This window comes from Schistocerca gregaria, chromosome 4 (assembly GCF_023897955.1).
Source record: "Schistocerca gregaria isolate iqSchGreg1 chromosome 4, iqSchGreg1.2, whole genome shotgun sequence".
NCBI classification, from domain to species: Eukaryota; Metazoa; Arthropoda; class Insecta; order Orthoptera; family Acrididae; genus Schistocerca; species Schistocerca gregaria.
Window position 1 is genome coordinate 686,119,117 of NC_064923.1, and position 20,076 is coordinate 686,139,192.

Consider the following 20,076-nt stretch of genomic DNA (forward strand, 5'->3'; position numbering starts at 1 on the left):
TCTACAGCAAGAGACGACGGAATTCCTTGTACGCCAGACGAAATATTTCGCACTGGGAAGTAAGCGGCCGGGCAGCGTTCGGACGCTTTCGCGAGCCGCTCGTAACGACCGCGCAACGGCGCCGTCAGCGCCGAGCGCCTGCCCTGGAGGCGAGGACACAAAACAGCGGCCCAGGGGTGGGGCGACCCGGCGGAAGGGGTGGCCGCCGCCGGCGAGAAAAGGCGGCGCTCCAGGTGGATGTCGTTAGGGAGGCTGGGCTGGGGTGGGGTGGCGCGCATGCAAAGCACGGCGCGGCGCGTGCGAGCGCCAGCAATCAGCGATTCCTGGGCGCCCTCCGGCCCTGCGCGCCGGCGTAAAATAATTGCTGGCGCCTGGCGGCCGCCGCAGAAGCTGGCGCCAGCGCGACGGGACGCGCGAGGCGCGGAAAGAGTCCTCCGCTGCCGGAAGGCGTGCGCCAGACTTAATGAGGGTTACGGCTTTGTGCGCGCCTGCCTACCTGTGGCGTCGCAGCGACACGCCGTCATAACCCGAGCGGCCGCCGGCAGCGGATTCTTGGCCAACCGCATCAGAAAGTCACCCGCCTAGCTGCGTTTCAGGAAAGTGCATCGCGATGTTTCATGCTTATTATATAATGCTAATGACGTTCGAGTTTCCATAGATAACGTTCGGATTCCGTAAGGCTTGCAGCACATTCAATTCTAGCCAGCACATGTTCCTTGTATCTGCAGTGGTATGGTGGGGGTAGTTGTCTTGCTTGTGCATGGCAGCTGTTGTGTTATTGTCTAGTTCTCGTATAAGCTGAGTGTAGTGGAAATACTTACTACTGCAAAGAGAACTTTTTTAGTGGAAGAGGATCTCCGTGCACGGGGAAATTTTACGGAGCATGTGAGGCGCCAAGTTAGACTGCGTTCTCCTGCTTCGATGTATCCGTATCATGACACTGTACGTGATTTGATTAGTAAATTCAAGACAGCAGGTTCAGTTCATGATGCACCACTAACTGAAAAACCCACAATTTTCGGACAGCACTTTCGGAGCCCAACAAAATCAGCAAGGAGATTATTGCAAGAGGCTAAAGTCTCTCTTACAGTGGAACATTAGGCAGTAACAAAGGGAACTGAGGGGGTATCTATATCAAAGTTCTGCTGTGAAACAGTCACATTCTAAGGACCATGCCAAATGAACAACGTACTGTAAATGGTTTCAGATACACTACTGGCTATTAAAATTGCTACACGAAGAAGAATTGCAGATGATAAACCGGTATTCAATGTGCAAATATATTACACAAGAACTGACATGTGATTAAATTATCACAAAAGTTGGGTGCATACATCCCGAGAAATCAGTACCCAGAACAACCACCTCTGGCCGTAATCCCCCCTGGGCATTGAGTCAAACAGAGCTTGGATGGCGTGTACAGGTACAGCTGCCCATGCAGCTTCAACACGATACCAATCAAGAGTAGTGACTGGCATATTGTGACGAGCCAGTTGCTCGGCCACCATTGACCAGACGTTTTCAATTGGTGAGACATCTGGAGAATGTGCTGGCCAGGGCAGCACTCGAACATTTTCTGATTCCAGTAAGGCCCGTACAGGACTTGCAACATGGCGTCGTGCATTATCCTGCTGAAATGTAGGGTTTCGCAGGGATCGAATGAAGGGTAGAGCCACGGGTCGTAACACATCTGAAATGTAACGTCCACTGTTCAAAGTGCCGTCAATGCGAACGAGAGGTGACCGAGACGTTTGACAAATGGCACCCCATACCATCACGCCGGGTGATACGCCAGTATGGCGATGACGAATACACGCTTCCAATGTGCGTTCACCGCGATGTCGCCAAACACGGATGTGACCATCATGATGCTGTGAACAGAACCTGGATTCACCCGAAAAAATGACGTTTCGCCACTCGTGCATCCAGGTTCGTCTTGCAGACTTCCCCATCTACTGACTCAGGGATCGAGACGTAGCTGCACGATTCGTTACACCCATGCGGATAAGATGCCTGTCATATCGACTGCTAGTGATACGAGGACGTTTGGATCCAGCACGGCGTTCAGTATTAGATCTTGACCAACGCGAGCAGGAATGTCATGATGCGATAAACCGCAATCGCGATAAGTTATAATCCGACCTTTATCAAAGGCGGAAACGTGATGGTACGCATATCTCCTCCTTACACGAAGCATCACAACAACGTTTCACCAGGCAACACCGGTCAACTGCTGTTTGTGTATGAGGAGTCGGTTGGAAATTGTCCTCATGTCAGCACGTTGTAGGTGTCGCCACCGGCGCCAACCTTGTGGTAATGCTCTGAAAAGCTAATCATTTGCATATCACAGCATCTTCTTCCTGTCGGTTAAATTTCCCGTCTGTAGCAAGTCACTTTCTTGGTGTGGCGATTTTAATGGCCAGTAGTGTAATTTCTTAACCGACGTGGAGCTGGTGTTTTAGATGGAGCCTTTTTCATAGACCAGGCTTGGTTTCACCTCTCTGGCTGTCTTAACTCCTAAAATTCGCTAATTTTCTTATCATAAAATCCACATACATGAAGAGAAACGCCATTGCGTGCAGTAGAAAATCGGAGTGTGGATTACCACAACGCCAGCGTCAATCGTATGGCCGATCTTTTTGAATACAACTATCACTTCCGATGTCTGTTGTTCTCAGGCAATTTATCATTTACATCCCGATGAATGAAAATGAAATCTACTGTTCGTTTTCCAACAAGAAAATGTTACCCCTCATGTGGCACACCTGTCCTTACAGGTTTTAGATGAAATCTTTGGAGACGCAGTAATTACGAAAAGTCTCTGGCCCCCACACTAACCAGATCTATCTCTGAATCGCCCGCCGGATTTCTACAGAACTTCTGATTTTCTCTGGATAGTTCTCACTGCCTGACGGTTCTTCCTATCGCTACTCACCCCAAAAACGCTTTTCCTTCCACATGTTAGCTTGTCACTCTTATCTTTGATTTATTTTCATACCTTACTCCTTTATTCCTCGCCTCTAAAAAGTGACAAGGCTAACTCATAAAAGCTTTGTTCCTATAATGGTTCCCACATCTGAGTGAGATCGTGTTCGTGATTGTACAATATTCACATTTGTGAGTGAGTGAGTATGTTTGTGTGTGTGCGTGTGTGTGTGTGTGTGTGTGTGTGTGTGTGTGTGTGTGCGTGCGTGTTGTGAGGTAATGGGAGAGTTGTGGCATCTGGAAATATTTTAAGTTCAGAGTTGACGGCCACCGCTCAAGTTGCTCGGCAAGCTGTGGTTCGTTAGCAACCGCATGATGCCACACAAAGGCCGGATGACGTGGTCCAGCTTACCGCATGGTTGGGAATTCCATGGTGATGCTGTGTCGATGAAGGAGAGTGCCGGGAGTGCCAAAGATGGCGGACTTTGTGAAACCTAAAAGGCAGACATTTCACAGTTATGTATAGAAATTAATTGTAGCCAGATGAATCATAATACCCCCAAAAGAAACATGTGCGTTACCACTATTTGCATGACAAATCTGATGGTGTAAGCAGATTTTCAATATGTTTATTAGTTTAAAGTTTAGTGTGTGACGATAAATTATACCAGTAACACCCAGCAACGAATTTCCAAAATCTAAACGGTGCATCCGATTTTGTCGATCGATGTGTCTTTAGAAACCTATTAGTGTAAACTTAAATTAGTATAAATTACAGGCATGTAACTAGAATATTACATGAGGTATTGGAGGTCAAAGGGGCCGATTACTACCGACTCCGTCAGGCCAAAAGTACTCCACTGTTACACAGTTATAAATATATTTATATATCTATGTGTTTGTTTAGATCCGATTATAGTAATCATGAAGAAACTGATCAAATATTTGCTGCATTTAGAAAGCACAGAGACATTAGGCTACAGGCCTACTTTGTTTCTTTTCCTTTGATATATGTTTGTTTAATTGACTTATGTATATAATAATGTGTGTCAGAGCGTGTTTATGGTCCAGCCGTAAGAATATTAATTTAATTTCAAGTTATTTAAATGTAAATTGAGTGTTTTGAATGTGTTTCATTATGTTTGTGAGTGTGCATTGGCTGGGAGACAGGGTGGGAGTGCTCTAACCAATCACAGCAATCGTTTCTAAAAAGGACATGGAGAGACGTATGGAGGTTGGGGAGGATCATTATTTCTAGAGAGGACACGAGGAGGTTCTGAACAGTGTGGTGCAAGGGACAGTCACAGGACACAGGGAGTTCTAGACAGTACGCCATGATGGAGGGATAGGTGCAGGAAAGACCTGGAGAGCGTGGAGCAGTTTGCGTGTAGTACCGGAAGATAGAAATACCTCAGAGTGCCGACGTGTGAACTTGTGTGATTTCCGTGGTTCCTACAGTGAAGACACACTATGCATTTGGAAGTGAATTATTCACGAGATATGTTGTCGTTCATAACTAATTATGTGAACTAGGAATCTATTGTTTCCCTGTTATTCAACTTATATTTGCTGGACCATCAACACCAATAAGTGTTTTACAGTAATAAAGGGCATTCTTAAAGGTACCTCTGTTATTGTACCCATCATTTAAAGTCGTTAAAATAGTACTTGTAGTTTTTATTTAATTCTTATCTTTCATTTGTAAATTGCTTTATAACGTTCAAACTTCGCAATTGCCGAGTGAGAGGAACCTTCGACCATTCTTTTCATGTGTATATTCATATCGTATACTGTAGAATGAGCAGTATTTAACTTGTAATGCGGCAGTTACTTATCCCAGCCCGTAGACAACGAAACCAGCGAAACTTTTAATATTTCAACCCTGAATCTGAGGGTACATAGTTGAGGGCCTTCACCACATGTTTATTTATGAAAGCCTGTAGTGTGCACGCGCATTCCTCGGACAGTTAAGTGAATTAAACTTTATACTCACTCCATGACGAACGTCGCTAATGAAGAGGAGAAGCAGGGAAGGGTCTCAATGATAGAGACACATGAATATGGGAAATGGGAATTCAGAGTTGGTCTTCAAAGTTGAGAAGTAAGAAAGAGAAAAAAATAGGATCAGAATGTTTCACCCAAAGAAGTATAGAAGATAGACCCCAAAGACAGAATCACTTCCCACCCTCAGGACACCATCCCAGCCTGGTTGCTCATCGGGATGCCAAAGGATGTAGAGTGGTCGACATGCTCTACAGATATTCGCCCGATCAGGCCCCGAAAGGTGAGAATAAATACACTGAAGAGCCAAAGAAACTGGTATAGGCATGCGTATTCAAATACAGAGATATGTAAAAAAGCAGAATTCGACGCTGCGGTATACAACGCCTATATAAAACAACAAGTGTCTGGTGCAGTCGTTAGATTGGTTACTGCTGCTACAATGTCAGGTTATGAAGATTTAAGCGAATTTGAACGTGATATTACAGTTAGCCCACAAGCGATGGGACACAGCATCTCCGAGGTAGCGATGAAGTGAGTTTTTTCCCAGACGAGCATTTCACGAGTGTACCGTGACTATCAGGAATCCGGTAAAACATCAAATTTTCGACATAACTGCGACCAGAAAAAGATACTACAAGAACAGGATCAGCTACGACTGAAGGTACTCGTTTAACGTGACAGAAGTGCAACCCTTCCCCAAACTGCTGCAGATTTCGATGCTTGGCCTTTAACAAGTATCAACGTGCGAACCATTCAACAAAACATCATCGATGTGGGCTTTCGGAACCGAAGTCACCACTCATGTACCCTTGACGTCTGCACGACACAAAGCTTTACACCTCACCTGGGCCCGTCATCGCTGACATTGTACTGTTGATGACTGGAAACAGGTTGTCTGCTCAGAAGAGTCTCGGTTCTAATTATATTGAGTGTACTGGTATGGAGCGTACTTCATTAGTCCAGGCAATCTGCACAACAACAGGGGACTATTAAAGCTGTTGGAGGCTCTGTAATGGTGTGGGGCGTGTGCAGTGGGAGTGATACTGGACCTCTGATACGTGTAGATACGACTCTGGCAGGTGGCACGTGCGTAAGCTTCCTTTCTGACCACCAGCATTTATTCATGTCCATTGTGCCTTCAGACGGAGTTGGCCCATTTTAGTAGGACAATGCGACTCCCCACAAATCCAGAATTTGCTACAGGGTCGCTCCAGGCCGCTCTTCTGAGTTTAAACATTTCCGCTGCCCTTTAAACTACCCAGACACGAACATTATTGAGCGTATCTGGGACGCCTTGCAACGTGCTGTTCATAAGAGATCTCCCTCCCTCGTACTCTTACGAATTTGTGGACAGTCTTGCAGGTTTCATGCTGTCAGTTCCCTCCAGCGCTACTTTAGACATTAGTCGAGTTCATGCTACGTCGGATTGTGGCACTTCTGCTTGCTCGCGGGGGCTCTATGCGATATTAGGCAGGTGTACCGGTTTCTCTAGCTCTTCAGTGTAGTAGCGCTGTGTTAATTATGTGTCACTTTTAATGTCTGCAAGTCCCATACCTTCATAATAAAACGAACACAAACCCATTCACAATACATAAAATTTCATCTATACTTGTTGGTCTATCGCTTTCAGTTTATACAAGTTTATTCAGAGTCTGTGCATACTAGACGTTCTCTCTCTGTGGTTTTTCGCACCAACATTAATGGATTGTTACATATACCCGAGGTATGATCTATTATTCCTTCAGCCATCGTCTTATCGATTTCTTCTTGTACTGCTTGATATACACTAAAGCGTACAGGCTACGTTTACAAAAGAAAGGAGTTTCACTTTTGATCATATATATATAGTACACCAGTCTTATCTGAAAATACTATAATTTACTTTACCAATATTTTGTACAAATCATTTTTTTTTTGTAAATCGTTCATTAATTCAGCTTCATAAACTTTAGCTTTAATTTGTTTTTGTAGTTCATCTTGTGCTTCAATTGTACTCTCTAAGTTTTGCAACAGTAATAGTTGCTATTAATCAGAAGTTATCTCCGTCTGTATTAGCACTCGAGTTCCCTTTAAATGGTTATAGTTATACTTTATCTCTACAATTACACGTTAAAAGCTGTGCGGATTACTCTATCTGTCATCAGCCAGTTCACCCTGAATAGCAGTTCAGATACACAGTAGGTCCTACATAAACGTAAAGTTATTCAGTGTTACTGGTAATCGTACTTTGAAAGTTAACCTGGCGTGGGACACCACAATGAAAGTGTGGGGACTATATAAAAAATTGATTGAGAACGTATGCAAAATCTAGTTTACTGTCAACCTTTATTTTCCTAAAAAAAAAAAAACACTGACTTCAGTTTTGCAAAACATGTTATGATAGAATATCATAAACAACTACAGGTGGTTTAAGACCACAATGGACAAGGATCTTGGATGGCAGAACTGAGTCAAGTACTCTGGCCCTATAAATGTGGATAACGCCATCTGAATCAAACTGGCGCTATGCAGACTTTGATCGATAATCTACAGAAGTTTATATTGGTGCAGCTGAGAGCAAGTGGCGATTGGGATTTGTATGCCCTGACAAGGTCCGAGCAGCAGTACATTACCCTGTTTGCATTGTGCAGCGATGTATCTTAAAGTTGGCGAGATGTGTGCGGCAGAGGCGAGATGTAAGGCGCCACTTGTGAATCGATCGTGGCCACGAATGAAATACAAAATCTCACGATCTAGCGATCAGCCAGATAGATCGCAATTTACTCTGTACCAGAGCCCTGAAATCGAAATAGATTTCAGTGTGTGATACACCTGTTCGCTGGTCATACCAAGGACCAATTTGGATCACTTATGCGACAGATCACACAAGGATTCCAAACGTCAAGGCTGGTAAACTAAAACGAGTAAGTGTGCCCTCAGCAAACGAGTAGTCTGAAACAGGTGAAGTCACACTTTCGGCGCAGTAAGGTGGTTCAAATGGCTCTGAGCACTATGCGACTTAACTTCTGAGGTCGTCAGTCGCCTAGAACGTAGAACTACTTAAACCTAACTAAACTAAGGACATCACACACATCCATGCCCGAGGCAGGATTCGAACCTGCGGTCGTAGCGTTCGCTCGGCTCCAGACTGTAGCGCCACTCCGGCCGGTGCACAGTAAGAACTTCACCATAGGGTCCCCATCCTGACTACATGCAAGTGATGTCAGCTTTAGGACAATTCCCAAGTACCAACCACACGTCCCAGAGCTTTGACCAGACCAAAGTCCAGAACCCGAGTGCCTGCCATCTCTCTAGATAAAAAATTCCGTTTTTCCGCAAAGTGCACAAATGACACGATCTTCGCCCAATATTGAGCCAATCACAGGGCTTTATAGGCGCTAAATCTCCCCTCCTACATGACAGCACAAACTCATGTCGAACCAGCACAAGAGTTTGAAACGTCCCCTTAGAAAAATTATACACGACTGTGCTTAAACTGACACACAATATTTTTAGCGCAACGCAATCTGACTTTCAATAATCCCTACAAAAGAATGGCCCTGACTAACATTAACCTATACCTTTCACAAATCACTTACCTCACAAAAAATCTTCGTTACTCGAACTACTGCAATACAGCGAGCACCACTACTGCCAGCTAAATAAAAGATTCAAACTACGGAAGGCACTAACTACTGATAGGTATAGTTAGCAAATGAAAGATTTTAATAGAGAACAAACAGTGTATTTACCTTAATAGTCAAAATCTATATGATAGTTCATGACATCCAGTCTTACAAATTACAAAACTCCGCCATCTCTCTCCCCACGTCCATCACTGCTGGCGGCTCACCTCCAACTGCGCAACGCTACGCGCTGTTAGCATCCAGCTGCCGCTGCTCAACACTACAATGGCAGACAACAATGCAAACTAAACACAGACTGCGCACGGCACAGCCAGTGATTTTTATACAGAGCGCTACGTGGCGGCGGCGTTACCAATAAAAAAACCTAAACAGCTTACTTACAAGTTAAGAAACCTGTGACTCTGAAGAAAGAGAAACCGCCAATTACTGGCTTTTTAAGTTTTCCTGGAGGGAGAAGATGTAGGTATATTGGCATTGTCCTGCTGGAGACCTGTTTTGTCTAGCCCTGTGCAGCTGTGGGTCTGTCCGGAAAGATTTACTGAGGGATGGGCTCGCTGCCACAGGCTTTCAACTTCCAACATGCCGTTTCTATTAACTAAGAACCATAAAAATCCCTCATGGTCTTATGGCTCTACCTGGTCCATCAATGCCTGCTCAGATCGTTAACTTTCTAGAGTATTACTCAAGTAGCGTAATGTTGTGACAAAATCTTTATGAAAAATAGGTGAGAGAGTATTTTGTCCTCTCTCAACTTCTTGTTTAATCTGTCCTCCTTTAACTCTGCAGTGCCTAGTACATATACACCAGTTACGGTAAGTATCACACAAACTTTTTTGTGTCTTAAAACATCAAACAATGATTCTGATATAAGAACTTTCAGCATTGCAGCGCGTCAACAATAGTAAGTATCGAAATAATTATGAAAAATCTGCCTCGATTGCACAAACTACCTGATGTTTACCTAGGTTTCAGCGTGGGTAACCACACCATCTTAAAAACAAATATAAAACAGCTTGCCTAAATAGGCATAGTCAAAGTCTAAAATCAACATCAATAGCCGTGTAGGCGTTGATTTTAGCCTTTGACTATGCCTGTTTGTGGTCATGTCGCGAGATGTATCTGGAAGGATGTTTTCCTGCTCTTCCTGGGAAGTACTTTCCTGAAATTTAAACTGCAAACCTCTCTTCGATGCTCAACGCCGGCCTTGTAGTGTCTGCCACCGAAGTTTTTCTATGTAATGCTCTCGCGTGATTAAAAGCTCCCGTGACGAAATAAGCAGCTCTACGTTCAATTTTCTCTACAATTTTTATCATTTTTATGTCTAATTACACTGGAAACCGTGTGCACCACTGCCGTATTATTGTCAAGATATTTTGGATACATGGCAGCATTGGTCGTAAATTTGAAATCCTTTACTTACAGGTTGATTTCGGTCACTGTGTGACCATCTTCAGTGCAAATTATTAGGCCCATAATAGCACATGTATTCTGATGATTACTTCCAACAGATATCGTCACTTTTATGCATGCAACCATTTTTAAATTTACAGAAGAGCCTATCTAGTAACTTTAACAGTTAACCTTAGCAGTTACCGATCCGGCGTAGAGTACAGTGCAGTATTGTACGTTGGATCGGCAACCGTTAAGATTTGGGCAAGTGTCACTTTCAGCAGATGAGAGTATTAACCAAAGCCCCATGCTGCATTTATTCACATATGAAATTAGTTATCAAGAGTCCATCTGAGTCGGAGAGCAACTAAGATATTTAAAAATACAAGAATAGAATGAAAATTGATCTGCATTATCTTCTAATGAATCGATCTTTGGTACGGAAAGAAGTGTAATATGCAGCTATAGAATCCTTTGACAATCTACCATGGGAAATAAAATGTCTGAAAGATTCTACATGTGTTGATTAAACATATTTCTGCTTGACAATTGCTGTTGTGGCATGGATGGAAGTCATATTAATGAAATGAATAGGTCGTACACAAAAGCTAAAGCGAAATAGCTGCAAAAGGAGAACTGAAATTTCAACTGCCTTCAGGACAGCTCCAGAATACAGAGAAGTCAAATAACTTTTGACGATATTAAAAGCAAACGGATTAAGAGTGCAGGAAAAAGTCTACTTTTAAAGCTGGATGAGAGCCGATACGCAAAAAGGACAAGCAAGAGTGTTGTACCTACAGGACACTGTACCTAGGAACACATCGTTTTTCCACGGCGGTATTTCCGCTTAGTGACTGATTTTATAATCACTTCAAGGAATGCACACTAGAGATCGCTGTAAGTAGTCTCCACCATTTTCTATAGCTTTCTCTCTCTCTCTCTCTGTCTCTCTCTCTCTCTCTCTCTCTCTCTCTCTCTCTCTTTCCCTCCCCTTTTCTCTGTCTCTCTCTTGGACATGAGGCTGGATTTTGTATATGATCTGTAAATATTTCGTGTTATACGTACTTATACAGGGTGTTACAAAAAGGTACGGCCAAACTTTCAGGAAACATTCCTCACACACAAGTAGAGAAAAGATGTTATGTGGACATGTGTCCGGAAACGCTTAATTTCCATGTTAGAGCTCATTTTAGTTTCGTCAGTATGTACTGTACTTCCGCGATTCACCACAAGTTGGCTCAATTGAAGGAAGGTAATGTTGGCTTCGGTGCTTGTGTTGACATGTGACTCATTGCTCTACAGTACTAGCATCAAGCACATCAGTACGTAGCATCAACAGGTTAGTGTTCATCACGAACGTGTTTTTGAAGTCAGTGCAATGTTTACAACTGCGGAGTTGGCAGATGCCCATTTGATGTATGGATTAGCACGGGGCAATAGCCGTGGCGCGGTACGTTTGTATCGAGACAGATTTCCAGAACGAAGGTGTCCCGACAGGAAGACGTTCGAAGCGATTGATCGGCGTCTTAGGGAGCACGGAACATTCCAGCCTATGACTCGCGACTGGGGAAGACCTAGAACGACGAGGACATCTGCAATGGACGAGGCAATTCTCCTTGCAGTTCACTATAACCCTTATGTCAGCGTCAGAGAAGTTGCTGCTGTACAAGGTAACGTTGACCACGTCACTGTATGGAGAGTGCTACGGGAGAACCAGTTGTTTCCGTACCATGTACAGCGTGTGCAGGCACTATCAGCAGCTGATTGGCCTCCACGGGTACGCTTCTGCGAGTGGTTCATCCAACAATGTGTCAATCCTCATTTCAGTGCAAATGTTCTCTTTACGGATGAGGTTTCATTGCAACGTGATAAAACTGTAAATTTTCACAATCAACATGTGTGGGCTGACGAGAATCCGCACGCAATTGTGCAATCGCGTCATCAACACAGATTTTCTGTGAACGTTTGGGCAGGCATTGTTGGTGATGTCTTGATTGGGCCCCATGTTCTTCCACCTACGTTCAATGGAGCACGTTATCAAGATTTCATACGGGATACTCTACCTGTGCTGCTAGAACATTTGTCTTTACAAGTACGACGCAACATGTGGTTCATGCACGATGGAGCTCCTGCACATTTCAGTCGAAGTGTTCGTACGCCTCTCAACAACAGATTCGGTGACCGATGGATTGGTAGAGGCGGACCAATTCCATGGCCTCCACCCTCTCCTGAGCTGAACCCTCTTGACTTTCATTTATGGGGGCATTTGAAAGCTCTTGTCTACGCAACCCCGGTACCAAATGTAGAGACTCTTCGCTCTCGTATTTTGGACGGCTGTGATACAATACGCCATTCTCCAGGGCTGCATCAGCGCATCAGGGGATCAGGGGATTCCATGAGCGGAGGGTGGATGCATGTATCCTCGCTAACGGAGGACATTTTGAACATTTCCTGTAACAAAGTGAAGTCACGCTGGTACGTTCTGTTGCAGTGTGTTTCCATTCCATGATTAATGTGATTTGAAGAGAAGTAATAAAATGAGTTCTAACACGGAAAGTAAGCGTTTCCGGACACATGTCCACATAACATATTTTCTTTCTTTGTGTGTGAGGAATGTTTCCTGAAAGTTTGGCCGTACCTTTTTGTAACGCCCTGTATACTGTATAATACATGTAACAATTTGAAAAATATTATTACTTCTTCAGTTGCAGGATTTTATTACAATTGAAATACAACATATTTTTAAAACTAGTTTAATAACGTTAGGACGTTAAAGTCGGACTTTGTCGGTCGTGTACTATCTCTTACCTTGAAGCAGAAGGTGTTTCATCATGTAACACGATATTCACAAATTAACTGAATTTCATTAATGTCTTAACAATTACACCTGACTTGACCATGGAAATTTTGATTTAAAATAGCTTCTGTTACAAAATGTTTCTAAAATGTATCTGGTTTTCGCTAATGCTTTCTGATTATTGGTTGGTTCTAGAGTAATAATGTAACAGATAGACGAATAAATACAGTACGTACAAGATTTCATCGACTGAACGTTTTTAAATTTCAGCAGAATGTTTGTTACTAGGTACATGACCATGTTGAACCTCGTAACATTTGGACAAACCTTAATATTCTGGGCTCTTCTTGTAATTTCAGGAAAAGACTGGAACACACAAAAAATAAATACCATCATTTAAAAACAGAATAAGAAAATGTTAATCGTCTGTTACGGAGTTGATTAAATGCGAAAGTCTGAAGAGTGTCCAGATGTACAACACCCTCTCCTGCCTCTGCGAGAGGGGAACACTAAGAAAAAATGGATATCGATTTTTGATGGGGGAGGCGATATAGGGGACCCAATACTACCGTTTCACAGGACCTTTCGAAAACTATGCATACCACCCAGCTTTCGGCAAAATCTATCCCCACAATCCCGAAGAAAACAATGATAGTTAAAAGGGCACTCGCCACACAGTCAGCTTATAACAGCATACGTCCAAGTTTTAACGAGAATAATGTAAAAGATAATGTAAAAAAAAAAAACCAATGATATATGAGGTGATAGTTTATCAAAGGTAAGGGTACAAGCGAGGCAGTTCTGACGTTTCGATTGATACTGAAGGTAAGGAAAGTAAAGCTGCGCAATCTGGATCGAGGGAGGTCAGTCCTGACCGACAGACCTATGTGTTATTCTCTGCCAAAGTCATCGTATGGAATGCCATGTGCTCAACAAGCAGCATACTTTCTCAGCTTTCTTGATCTTGGAACCAACTGCTGTACTGTAATCCAATGTTGTTTATTCAAAACATAGTACCGGTTTCGACGTGAAAAATCATCATGTTCATGCCCCAAGAAGATGACGGTTTTTGGCGTAGAAAGTGGTGGAATAAACGACGTTGGATTACGAGGGCCGTTTTTTTTGTTTTTTTTTTTTTCAACCTCCGATCGCTTAGTATTGAAGCTACACGAGCGGCAGAAAGTGGACATGCGATGTAGGCTACTGTGCAACTCTCGCATTATACACTCCGCCACAGCCGACCTCAAGGCATCAGTCTGCGTTGCACTACAGTCATGTAAAAATGACTGCCGTCATTGTTGCTCCCACCAAGTGTGAATTACGAAGCTTAATTCAGTTTCTGCAAGCATCAGGGAATAGTGCAGCAGAAATTGATCGGAGAATGAGCCGAGTGTATGGTGATGAAAGTAACTTCAGAACTGATGGTGTTGTGTGTAAATGGCGCCAAAAATTTAAAGATGGGCGAAATGACGTGCGTGATGAAGAGGATCAAGGACTCAAATCTGTCGTTACAGCCGACCTTGTTGAACGAGTTGACAGAATGGTTAGAGCAAATCGTTGGTTCACAATAACTGCTTTGTCTATGGAAATTCCAAAAGTTTCAAGATTGTCGTACACTCTATTGCTACTGAACATTTAGGCTACAAAAAACTTTGTGCTTGTTGGATTCCAAAAATGCTGACGGACACCCACAAAAGTCACCGAATGGCGTCAACTTTGAATTTCCTCGACCGTTATCATGATGAAGGAGAGAACTTTTTCAAATCAACTGTTACTGGAGATGAAACTTGGATCCAATACGACACACCAGAAACAAAACGACAATCACAACAATGGATCCATCCAAATTTACCAAACAAACCAAACAAATTCAAACATACATTCAGCAACAGAAAGGTTATGGCTACCGTGTTTTGGGGCTAAATAGGTGTGTTATTTGTAGAGTTTATGCAGCTCAAAACCACTATCAGTGCAGGTGCATATTGTGAAACTGTACGACGTTTGCAGAGAGCCATTCAAAACAAACGAAGAGGGATGTTGACTTCAGGAATTGTGTTGGTCCATGACTACGCTCGTTCACATACTGCTGGCGCAACCCAACGGCTCCTTGAACGATTTCAGTGGGGCCTTTTCGATCATCTGCCGTACAGTCCTCACCTGGCACCCAGCGACCTTCACCTTTCTCCTGAACTGAAGACATGGCTTGGAGGCGGCCAGAGTGGCCGTGCGGTTCTAGGCACTACAGTCTGGAGCCGAGCGACCGCTACGGTCGCAGGTTCGAATCCTGCCTCCGGAATGTTTGTGTGTGATGTCCTTAGCTTAGTTAGGTTTAATTAGTTCTGTCCTAGGCGACTGATGACCTCAGAAGTTAATTCGCATAGTGCTCAGAGCCATTTGAACCATTTGACCTTGGAGGGGAGCACTTTCAAACCATTGAAGATCTTCAAAACAAGTTCATTTTTCATTTGAGATGATTGGCGGCAACATTATTTGAAGAGGGTGTTGCAAAGCTTGTCCGCAGGTATGATAAATGTCTCAATCTTTTCAGTGATTATGTTCAAAAGTAAGCATAAGTGTACAAAACTCTTGGTAATAAAATAATTGTTTTCTAGGAACTTGTCTTTCATTTATAGCCTATCGGAGGTAGAAAAAGAAAAAAAATAACGGACCTTGTACAAAACAGCTGTTGGTTTCAGTTGTCATCGCTCAGATACTTCATGTCCAGCTGCTGTGCCATTGTCCTTGAAGGATTAAAGAGACTGCTACTATTCGGACGAGCAGTTCCTCAGTTGGCCTAAAGAGGCTGAGGGAAACCCGTGAGAGTCCTCCCACCAGGAAAAAGTCCTTGGGAGTACCAGGAATCGAACGTGGGTCCTGTGCATTGCAGTTTGCGGCGCTGACCACCCAGCTAGGGGAGCGGTTATTGAAGACTGATGGATAACCAGAGCACTTCCATACGATTTTTCATGTACAGGGAGACGCAGGCGAATGGGGGATTCTGAAGTGGTTATTTGCACGAATAAAAAACGAAAAAAGTATTTTTATTGATGAGTTTGTATTCGTACATAATGCAGTTTGTTTTCTTTACAAAATGTCAAAACTGAATCAGGCAAAAACAGCAGTCTTGGTTACAGAATTGATTATATTGAATTGTTTATCCATGACGTGCATTCCGTCTAACACAGAGCATCTTCAGATTGGCCAGTGTAGTGTTGGTAAGTAATTTTGGGGGAGGGGGCACTATTAGAGCGAAACACGTGTGATGAATATATAAAGCAATAAAATCAGTTCTGCTACCAAGTCTCTTGTTTTCACTACATTCTGCATACTCGTTGCTGTACCAACACGCCAAGTAGAGGAAATCCATTTAGAAACTGAATCTTTACTTCTTAAAGAATTACATCTTAATAGTCTGTTATAGGAAATTCTGAATTCTCTGTGTGGTATGTCTTGGGGAATAGCGCTGATTTCGTCTTCAGTCTTCCGTTTCAGTACATGGAGAGTTGCTAGACGTGTGAGTCACATATTCCTCAACCTTACACCATGATCGGGGTATCTCTCATACCATGGGATGTCACCGTTACCTGAAATGATGCACCTTACAAGCAACTGACTAGAGTCGTGCATTTCCATCGATTGTCGAACAGTATGAAACGCCACTCCGTGTTGTTGAAACCACAAGTTTTCGATACTAAGATCGTGGAGTTACGGTGAGAAGAACGGATCAAACGTTATCAACGTGTGGAGCGGACGTCACTGTTGTTGATATGACGTCTTTTCGCTCGAAAAAGTAAAGGCCATTGACACCAGGACACGATACGCCACAGCATACTGTAACTTTGGCGCTGTGTAGTGGATGATCGCGAAGCACAAGAGGATTTTCCTGCGCCTAGCAAAGGAAATTCCTTTTTTAATCTGTCCCGTACAATGGAAGTGGGTTTCCTGCAACATCCACACGTTCTTAAGGAAATTGTGTCCTCGGCGATTTTTAGGCAACACTCGTCCGATGAACTCTCTATACGACACAAGTACCGTGGACTGTATTGTGCACAATCTCTAACAATAAAGGTGGAACTTTAATTCGTACAGCATTCTTTGTACTCTTCGTAGACCAATCTGTAGCAATGAATGTTGGTGAAAGTAGCTGCGAGGGCCGCTCTCGGCGGAAAGTATAACGTTGTCAAGTTCTCTGTCGGACGTACTGTTCGAATACTACGCAGGAGCCTCAACAGTTTCTTCAAAATTACGCACCTACTTTGTAATCGCATGAACAGTTTGAGACACGTCCTTCATGTCCTAGTTAGTAACGCTGTCGCAGGCGTACTATCATCCTGCTTGTGAAACGTTTTAATGGCGATAGGACGCTCCCCATGAGTACAGTGCTGCGTGGTAATTACACAAATGGAAATGCGTTCACAACAACTGCTTATCGGTTCCAAACAACTGCCAGCACTACGGTTTTGACAATACCACCGTTTAAATTTCGAGGTTCCCTACTCCATTCTGTAGGAAAAACGTTAGACAACGTAAATTGGACAACGTGCTGGAAACTCTCAGAGAAATAGGAATAAGCTGTAGGAAAAAGATAGGTAACACACAGCCAGCGGAAAAGTGCTCCTGTCAGAACACAAAAAGTCGAACGTATTCATCGTTAAAATACTCTGACAGAAAAGGGGGGGAGAAGCTGCTTTATGGTTATCACATTGGACTCGCATTCGGGAGGACGAAGTTTCAAACCCGCCTCCACCCATCCTGATTTAGGTTTTCCGTGATTACAGTGAATCGCCTCAGGGAAATACCGGGATGCTTCCTTTGAATGTCACGGCCGACTTCCTTTTACATCCTTCCCTACTCCGATGGGAGCGATGACTTTGCTGTTTGGTCCGCTAGCCCAAATCATCCAACCAAGAAGCTGCTTCAGTCCTATTCCGCCTTCCTCATCAAAAGCATTTGCATATGACCATATTTACTACTTTTTGTGCTGAAAGAGAGTAACAAAGACATAGTAACGCTGGAAGATACAGTGTCAGTGGTAGAGAACGAGAGGACAATATAAGTGGGAGTGAAAGAGAGAAATATTAATGGTTATTAGGAGACAGTGATATTAAAAGAGAAAGAGAGAGACGTGGAGACGCAATCAGTGGGAGAAAAGAGAGGTGACAGTGTAAATGAAAAATGAAAATGAGGAGTATGTTTACATAGGCTAGGAGTGTCTAGACCTTTAACACATACGTATACGGAAGAGTGCATTTTGGACCACGGCATACAAACAGCCAAAACGATTTTTGGGGTTTCCTGCCAAATATGGTAAATTTGAACCGCTGGACCTACGTAATGACTAGCAATACTGGCCAAAGTTTCCCGAGAATACCATCTTCAGAACATATGGTAAAAGTGTAGACTTTCTGCCATTAATACAAATGTAAGTAGGCTGTTTAGGTTTTCTTATTGGTAACGCCACATAGCGCTCTGTATGAAAAATGACTGGCTGTGCTGTGCGCAGTCTGTGGCTAGTTTGCATTGTTGTCTGCCATTGTAGTGTTGGGCAGCGGCAGCTAGATGTTAACAGCGCGTAGCGTTGCGCAGTTGGAGGTGAGCCGCCAGCAGTGGTGGACGTGGGGAGAGAGATGGCGGAGTTTTGAAATTTGTAAGAATTGGTGTCATGAACTGCTATATATATTATGACTAGTGAGGTAAATACATTGTTTGTTCTCTATTAAAATCTTTCTTTTGCTAACTATGCTTATCAGTAGTTAGTGCCTTCCGTAGTTTGAATCTTTTATTTAGCTGGCAGTAGTGGCGCTCGCTGTATTGCAGTAGCTTGAGTAACGAAGATTTTTGTGAGGTAAGTGATTTGTGAAACGTATAGGTTAATGTTAGTCAGGGCCATTCTCTTGTAGGGATTTTTGGAAGTCAGACTGCGTTGCGCTAAAAATATTGTGTGTCAGTTTAAGCACAGTTTTGTATAATTGTTCTAAGGGGACGTTTCATATGTCGACCCTTAGCCAAGGATACCTCAATGGAATCTTCTGATTTTTTCCTTGTAGTTTGTGTAATCAGTGTAGCTTTTGTTTATTGCTAGCGCGTAATCATAGAGAGAATTTCCTTTGCAGTTTCAGTCTTTCATTGTTGTACAATACAACAGTTGTGGCATGCATGTAGGGTTGCACCAAGTATTTCGCAGCTGCGCTTGCAATTAACTAGATATTATTTTCAGTGATATGTTAATGTGTTCTCTTATTTTTGTTCTTCAAATTGTGTTTTTCTGTGTTGTCGTATGAAAAATTTTGACAATAATGGCGTGTGAAAAACGTAACACTAGGCTCCAAAGTAAACTGAGAAATGACAGTGAAGACGAAAGCAGTGTGTTAACGTCACCATGTAATGAATTCACTAATGTTCAAAGTAGTAATTTGGTAATAGCGCATAGGGAAATGGAGCGAGTTGCAAATAATGGTGTAGGCAGTGAAACAATTAGTGAACAGGGAAGCATTATCGATCGATCGGTCGGCAACAGCTCGCCTCAGGATTCCGAAATGACAGGACACAATCTTGCAAATACTGTAGATTCAGATTTTGGGTCCACACCGTTTTCTCAAATAAATCAAGACACATTTTCTGCTTTTCAAAATGCGAATATCGCCGGTTCAAATGCACTGCCGAAAAGCACTGAGGAACATGTTTCAGACACCAGTGCACTGTTATTACAGTTAATGCAACAAATGGGACAAAGGCTACAAAAGTTAGACACAACGCTTGAACAAAATCAGAAACAAATGGGACAAAATCTTCAAAAGTTAGACACAATGGAACAAAATCAGAGACAAACACAACAAAAGCTTCAAAAGTTAGACACCACACTTGAACAAATACGTGAAGATTTAACTACTGAATGACATAAAATCGAATCGAAATGTCAAAAAGTCTGTAATGACGTAAAAACACAAATTTGTGAGCATTTCCAACTTATTTTTTCGCGGCATGAAAATGCATTACAGAATCACGAAGCAGCCATAAAAGAACTGCAAACTATTGTTCATGAAAATCATGAGACCTTGCAAGCTAAAATTGACTCAGTTGCATCTACCGATTCGGTTATGCAACTTGCAAAAACTCAAGAAAACTTAAAGGACACAGTAGATACTCTGAAAATTGGTTCAGAAAGACACATGGAGGACATTAGTTCATTATCAGAGAAAGTAGTTGAACTTTCGGATCAGTTAAATAATTTATCTACGAAGGTAGATGATAATCTGAATGACACAAAACCGGTAGTCTTTAATGACACAGAAGAGTTCGAAGAAATTAGGAAATTCAAACAAAATCAGAATCAAA